Source organism: Neovison vison, chromosome 9 (genome assembly GCF_020171115.1).
Source record: "Neovison vison isolate M4711 chromosome 9, ASM_NN_V1, whole genome shotgun sequence".
NCBI lineage: Eukaryota > Metazoa > Chordata > Mammalia > Carnivora > Mustelidae > Neogale > Neogale vison.
The window spans coordinates 10,042,519-10,050,587 of NC_058099.1; the positions used below are offsets into that span (position 1 = coordinate 10,042,519).

Consider the following 8,069-nt stretch of genomic DNA (forward strand, 5'->3'; position numbering starts at 1 on the left):
CCCCACTGAGCAGAGAGCCCGATGTGGGGCTTGATCCCAGGACCCTGGGATCATGACCTGAGCCGAAGGCAGAGGCTTTAACCCACAGAGCCACCCAGGCGCCCCTCCTCTGCCCATTTCTTGATTGGATTATTTGTTCTTTGGGTGTTGAGTTTGATAAGTTCTTTTTTTTTTTTTAAAGATTTTATTTATTTTATTTGACAGATAGAGATCACAAGTAGGCAGAGAGGCAGGCAGAGAGAGAGGGAGGAGGAAGCAGGCTCCCTGCTGAGCAGAGAGCCTGACGCGGGGCTCCATCCCAGGACCCTGGGATCATGACCTGAGCCGAAGGCAGAGGCTTTAACCCACTGAGCCACCCAGGCGCCCAAGTTTGATAAGTTCTTTATAGATTTTAGGATACTAGCCTTTTATCTGATATGTCGTTTACAAATATCTTCTCCCACTGAATACAGAACTTTGATATATATTCTCAGTCTGAAGATAAGAAGAATTATGTCCTTGCTTTGACATCACATATACAGAGAAGATGAGCATGGCCTCTGAGCAAGGATGATATGCAAATTTGTGAAGAAAAAAAAAAAAGAAAGATTAAAGGGGCACCTGGCTGGCCTAGTCGGTAGAATATGTGGTTCTTGATCTCAGGTCATGAGTTCAAGCCCCACATTGGGTGTAGAGCTTACTTAAAAAAAAAAAAAATTAAAGAATCACAAACAAATATTGAAAATGCTATCTAATTAAAAAAATGCTATCTAAAAGGCTTGTTTTTCACAGTGGCATGGATTAGCAATTCTAAAACTATTCTCTGTGTACTGGAGGATTGAGTAAAAGATTAACTACATTGAGGATATTGAGAACCAGGTTTCTCACTGAAATAGACACTCAGATATGCCATGAGGAAGGCCGTGAAGAATGTTGTGATACTGGGCTGGACTAGGAGGTAACAGGATGAACTCCTGGATTTCTATTTAGGTACGCATGAACTTCCTAGTTCTGTCCACTGAGAGGACCTAGAAATAATAAGCCCACCCAGTGCCTAGCTCCTAGCTTCTTCTTCTTTTTTTAAACGATTTTCTTTTTTTATATTTGAGAGAGAGAGAGAATGAGAGAGCACAAGAGAAGGGGAGGGTCAGAGGGAGAAGCAGATTCCCCATTAAGTAGGGAGCCCAATACAGGACTTGATCCCGGGACTCCAGGATCGTGACCTGAGATGAAGGCAGCCGCTTAACCCACTGAGCCACCTAGGCACCCATCTCCTAGCTTCTAAATACCATCCTCTACCAAGGGAACCAGAGCGCTGGGAGAAAGGGGTGATTTCTGGGCCAGGCCAGAGAGAGTAGAAGATGAGTCGGGAGCATCCTTTTGCCCTTAAAAGTAAGCAAGCATTCAATGAATAAGAGAGATCCAGCAAAACGCCATACCAGCCAGCTTGAATGAGCTTTCATCCCAAACAAATCTGGGACAGTTTGGTTATCAAGTAAATAATGATAGTAATGAATTATAACCCACTGGCTCAGATAAGAATTAATGGCCCATCATCTAAACAAGCATACATGTACAACTACTGTAAGCTCTTCTTTACAGTAGACTGCTAATAACAACAGAAATTTTGAGCCACAATTTTGTAATCATCAGAGTAATAATTAATATAGATAAGAATTGTCAAGATCTAAACATAGAGGATGAAAATTTGATGAGGAACAAAATATCTGGGGCGCCTAAGTGGCTCAGACTGTTAAGCATATGCCTTCGGCTCTGGTGATGATTCCAGGGTCCTGAGATTGAATCCCTACTCAGTGGGGAGTCTGCTTCTCCCTCTCCCTCTGACCCTGCTCACGTGCTCTCTCGCTCTCTCTCTCTCTCGCTCACAATAAACAAACAAAATCTTGAAAAAAAAAGGAATAAAATATCTGTATAATCTCAAAGTACTCCCCTAGAAATTATTTGTGAATTACAAAGAGAAAATAGTAATTGTACAGTAGGTAAAACTGGTAGACACGTCTTAACCAAGTGACCAAAAAACCATCACCTATAACGGGACAACCTGACATTAAGAATTTTTTTTTTTAGGGGCCCCTGGGTGGCTCAGTGGGTTAAAGCTTCTGCCTTCAGCTCAGGTCATGATCCCAGGTCCTGGGATAGAGACCCGCATCATCGGACTCCCTGCTCTGTAGGGAGCCTGCTTCCTCCTCTCTCTCTGCCTGCCTCTCTGCCTACCTGTGATCTCTGTCTGTCAAATAAATAAATAAAACCTTAAAAAAAAAAGTGTTAAAAAATAATTAAAAAAAAATTTTTTTAAGATTTTATTTTTTTAAAGATTTTATTTTTTTATTTGACAGAGATCACAAGTGATCTCTGTCTGTCAAATAAATAAATAAAACCTTAAAAAAGTGTTAAAAAATAATTAAAAAAATTTTTAAAGACTTTATTTTTTTAAAGATTTTATTTTTTATTTGACAGAGATCACAAGTAGGCAGAGAGGCAGGCAGAGAGAGAGGAGGAAGCAGGCTCCCTGCTGAGCAGAGAGCCCTGAGCCAAGGCAGAGGCTTCAACCCACTGAGCCACCCAGATGCCCCAAGATTTTATTATTTTTTTAAAGTAATCTCTACATGCAACGTGGATTTCAAACTCATAACCCTGAGATCAAGAGTTTACCAACTGAGCCAGCCAGTCATCCCAACAAGTATTTTTTTTTTCTTCAAGATTTTATTTATTTATTTGACAGAGAGAAATCACAAGTAGATGGAGAGGCAGGCAGAGAGAGAGAGAGAGAGAGGGAAGCAGGCTCCCTGCTGCGCAGAGAGCCCAATGCGGGACTGGATCCCATGACCCTGAGATCATGACCTGAGCCGAAGGCAGCGGCTTAACCCACTGAGCCACCCAGGCACCCCGCAACAAGTATTTCTTTTTTTTTTTTTTCTTCCAATTTATTTATTTTCAGAAAAACAGTATTCATTATTTTTTCACCACACCCAGTGCTCCATGCAAGCAGTGCCCTCTATAATATCCACCACCTGGTACCCCAACCTCCCACCCGCAACAAGTATTTCTTAATAGAATGCACAATAGACAATAATCTTTTCTGCTCTGCCCAAAACGCACAGCCTGATCTCATCATGAAGAAATACCTGACAAATGAAAATTGAGGAGTATCCTACAGAGTAAATGACCAGCACTTCTCAAAATGGCAACATCATGAAAGACAGAAAGGAGGAGGGATTGTTTCCAAGTTGGGGGAGACTAAGGAGACATGAAAATTAAATGTGATATATAATTCTTGATGGGTTTCTGAACTGGGAGAAAAACTGCTCTGAAGGGCATCACTGGGAAGGTTAGCTAAATTTGCGTGAGACCTGTAGATTAGATAGAATGTTATGGCAATGCTAAATGTCCCGATTTTACTAATTGTCCTGTGGGTATATGCATATCTCTCTTCTCAGGAAATACACACTGAGGTATTTAGGGCAAAGGGGACATCGTCTCTGCCAGTTACCCTCAAATGGTTCAGAAAAAAGATCTACGTAGAGAGAGAGAGAATGGTGAAACAAATTCACAAAGGTGAGTAATCAGCGGATCTGGGGAAAGGGTGTGCGGGAATCCTTTGTGCTACTCTTGTAATTTAGAACCTTGACATTATTCCAAAGTAAAAGTTAAATAGAAAATAAGAAACAAAAAAGTCTGTTTCGTTCTTTTCTTTAAAGAAGGTATTTTCCCTCAAGACACTCATTCAGGCCTCTTCAGCAATTCGTGCTCATCCCTGAGCCTGGCAGGAGCAGGGGCTCAGTGTAAAGTTTGTGAAATTGAAAGACTGAATTATCTGATTGCCTTCAGGGGACTAGCAAGAGTTAGGACTGAGGGGGTTTGGAGAGGAACCCTACTGGCCTCTGGTGGGGCAGGAACCCTTATGCCTGTCTGGACCCTGGGCAAGAGAGCTTTGGACCCAGCAGTGCCTGAAAGCCTCCATCCTGTGTCTTGCTGATGAGGGAGCTGTCTTGGAATGGACAATCAGGAGAGAGAGTAGGGTACATTCCCCTCCGCGGGGCAACTCAGTACTAATCCCGTCAGGTCAGTGTGGTTCAGGGTGAGCCGGATGGCAGCCTTGGTAAACCACACTGCAGGGGTCCTTGGAAGTTTACCAGCCCCTTCTCATTTGTCAAACATACTAGTGGCAAATGCTGAGGAGGTCTCTGGCTGCCCCTCTGATCTTGATTGGAGTCTACAACTCCAGATCAGGGTTTTCAGTCTGACTTTCCAAGCTGCCTTGAATCTTCACAATTCCGCTCTTGAAGATGCTCAGATCAATGGGGCTATAGGTGGGGGTGTCTGGAAATGAGTGGCCAAGGAAGAGACAGGGAAGGCCAGTGGGGGCCTGGACTGTCAACCCTGTAGTGTGGTTTGATCCTCCAAGCAAGGGGAGGAGCCAGGGGTCAGTGATAGGTAATGGGATGAAATGATCCGATTTTCATTTTAGAAAATTCCCTCCAGCAGCAGAAGTTGAGGATCGGAGGGTGGGAAGAGCCAAGAAGCCAGGAGACCTGTGTGGAGGCTGCCGCACACATCTAGACAAAAACTCAAGCGAGAAGTATTTTTAGATCTTGCTCTGTAATAGGAATGGTAAAATGTAGCATATGTAACACTGCCCTGACTTTTTATTCTCGTGGCAGACATCACTAATCTCTCAGTGTTCTCCCTTACACTGGGCAGCTTCCGTAGACAGTACCAATCAATCTGAGTAGGCACGATGGATGAAAGGAATGTGCCCTCTGGGCTCTGTCATATAAGGCAAGGAAAAGTCATCAAAAGTTTTGAGAATATGCTTACACATTTGCTGACAATTGTCACTCTGGGTCTGCCCCAACCTGAGGTTCTGGGAGTAGGACCAAGATGATGCCCTAAGTCAGCCTTTGAGGTCCCTGACCGAAACTGTGCCTTGCCTCGCTGTATGCCCTCCATGCTCCCACTTAGGGGTTTTTCACATCCACTATCTCATTTCAACCCCACAGCATTCCTGGAAGGTCAAGGTCATCACCCCCATTTTACAGATCAGGAAACTGAGGTAAGAAACTTCCAGCAGAGCCCTCAAGTTCCACAGGTGGTAGGTGGCAGAGGCGGGATTCACACCAAGGGCTGTCTGGCTCCAAACGGCCTGGGTCCTTCCAGAGGAAGCTTGTCCCGGCTGCAGCGGCTGTTTGCATCTATCAGGGCCCTGTGCCGAAAAGCCAGAACAGGTTGGGGCAACAATGACTCTGGCATCTTGGCAACATCTTGACAGCAACGACTTGGCTTGTCGATAAAAATCCTTGGCTTAAAAAGACCTGGGAAAGTTGACTTTCGAATCACCCTTATGTAATCCGCTCTGTGCTGAGTCTTGGAGAAGGAAAGCGCTGGCCCCTGGGTGGAGGGGGGGGGGCTCGCCGAGAGGGGGGGCTGCACAGATGGTGAGGGGCGGAGGCCTCTGGCTGTGGAAGAGAATAAAGTTTCTGTCCTCGCACAGTTGGAATGAGGGCCCCAGAGCCAAGCAGCCAGGGCTGGGGCGGGGCCAGCCAACCTTTGGCACGTGAAATGGCACCCTGTGCTCATGGCAAGATAATTCTCGTTAATAATTCGTCCCCCCTGGCCGGCATGCACCCTGAAAGCCCTGTCTGTTCCTGCCTCGCGGGGTCCCTGCTGGAATGTGGGGGGTCAAGGGGCTGGCCCCAGACGTGGGCAGAGTTCAGAGCGGGCTGGGTAGGCAGGGCAGCGTCTGGGCACTGCCTGGGGGCAGAGGGAGCCTTTGTGCTCTGAGCCCTAGGAACCCCACCCCCAACCGCAGTTGTCCCGCAGGGGAGAAGTGGCTGACATGCCAGGCTGAGGCCTGCTCTCTCTGTTCCCTCTCCAGCGGCAGCGGGGGCAGAGGACGCTAATCTGGGCGCAACCTGGCATCGGACAGATCCGCCCCATTGTGCTCGGGGGTGCTCTTTCTGAGCGGAGGGAGGGGCAGGGGCAGGGGCCTCAGCCCTGAATGCACAGCACAATCTTCCGGGGAGCTTTTAAAACACTCAATCTCAGTCCTCCATCAGAGCCTATGGTGCATCAGCCAGTGGGGCTGCCTGGCCATCGGCACCCTTTATACTCCCCAGCGGCTCTGGAACGAGCTGAGGTTGGTGTGCATTTTGAGAGGGTGAGGACTCCACCAGCCGTGTGACCTTGAACTCATGAGGTTGCGGTGGGCGGCTCAGTTTCCTCACTTGTGAAACGTGGACAGCGATAGTACTTACCGTGTGGGGGTGACTGGAAGGATCCAAGGACTGGCTGTAAAGACGGAGCACCGTCCCCGCCGCGCAGGGCACACACTCAGATGTTCAGTGCCTAGGGATAGTTAGGTATTTTTATTTCTTCCCTTCCACACCCGCCAAGGGGAGCTTTTAGGGCTTGAAACCAGGGAAGAAAGTCGACAGGGCAGAGAGAGAGTGGTCCTCTTTGAGGACGACATCAGTAGGGGGGCCAGGGGAGACTCTGCTTCGATGCAGAGGCAAGTTGGGAGGGCTTCGTTCCTCCATGGCTCCCTAGCAAGGCACGTGGAGCCCCTGGGGGATCTCCGCTGGAGGAGCCCCAAGTGCCCCACGTGGGTGGCGTTGCGTCTGGCTCCCCGCCTCCCAGCAAGCTCTCAAGGGCAGGGATGAGGCCTGCTCAGCTCGGTGCCCAGGGGCCAGCACACGGTGGAGAGCCCGCAGCACAGGACATGGAGAACTGGCAGTCCCTCGGAGCAGGGCAGTCACTGGCCACAAGGGCAACAGTAGCCGCCACTTCCTGGACGTCACGCTTAGGGCTTACAAAATCGCTCCGTAGCCTTACTGCTGCTCCCCCCCGGCAGAGGCTGCTCTCAGCCACGCGGGTGAGGGTCAGAAATGAGTCCCTCCAGCCCCCCCAGCCCACTGAACTCTACAGCTTCCGGCCTCTGCTGGCCACCGAGCTGTCCTGAACGCTGAATCGGGACCCAGAGCCGAGTGCCTGTCATGTCCAGCACCGTGAAGCTACAGCTCTCCTTGCTGTGTAAGTGCCCGGCTGTGGAGCAGAACAGTGTGTAGGTGGGTGTCTTCCCCCAAAGATGAGTTTTCCCAGTTACACCCACCTGCAGGATGGAGGGAGCCTCTGGGAATATCCAATCTGCTTTCCAGCCTTAACAATCTGAGATAGCATTCTAGAGATTTCTGTTTGGAACCTGATTTAGGCTGCGCAAATTAATGAAAGAAGCGGGGCCCCTCCTGTGGTCACGTATTTGGAGCCAAGGGTGGCTTGTTCAGCAGACCCCGTATGAACTTGCCCAAAGTTCTGACCCTTAGTCATTTGCAGCCATTTGCTGGGAGTCTCCTGGGTGCTGGTGACATGGTGGGAACAGCTCTGCTTTCATGGAGCTCAAGTACACGAATGTAGGTGCCCACAGGGAAGAGACAAAAGACCACGGTGGGGCAGGTTCTTGTCTCATGGAGACCAAGAATGAATCTCATGGACAAAAGGGCGAAGTGAAGTGAAAGTTTATTAAGTGAAGGTGAGAACAGTAAGGAAAGAAAAGGAGCTCTTTAGAGTGAGAGGGGTCCCAAATGGATTGCCACTGAGGGCTTTTATGGACACAGTCTTTCACAGAAAACTCACCAGGGACCTTGATATATATCTTGTCTATAAATGTTGAGGACAAGCAAGCGGATTTGTAAATATTATGAAAATAAGTGGACTTGTTATGTTCCCTTCTCTCTGGTTAATATCTTGTCTATATCATTTCTCTACACTGGGATTTCTGTGACCCTAGGCATGTTGCCTCCTACCTATCTTTCCCTACCTGGCCTCGCCTGTCCCTTACTCAGTGTGACTGGGGCCAACTTCAGACCCAGCCTTGAGGGACCGCTTCCCTGGGCAGGTGGGATTTCAGCTGAGACATGAATGGCCAGAAGGAGGCAGCCATGCACAGGTGCAGGTACCAGTGTAGCAGCCAGAGGGAACAGGTGATGCAGAGGCTGGAGAAAATGGGGCAGTGGGGAAGAGGCTGGGCTAGGGTTGGCCAACGGCCTGAGTGGAGAGGCCATGTTAGAGACATG

General features: G+C 48.5%; 1 pseudogene; it reads left to right on the forward strand.

The window, feature by feature from the left end:
- Positions 1 to 485: 485 nt before the first annotated feature.
- LOC122917900 lies at positions 486 to 584 on the forward strand (annotated as a pseudogene).
- Positions 585 to 8,069: the final 7,485 nt, after the last annotated feature.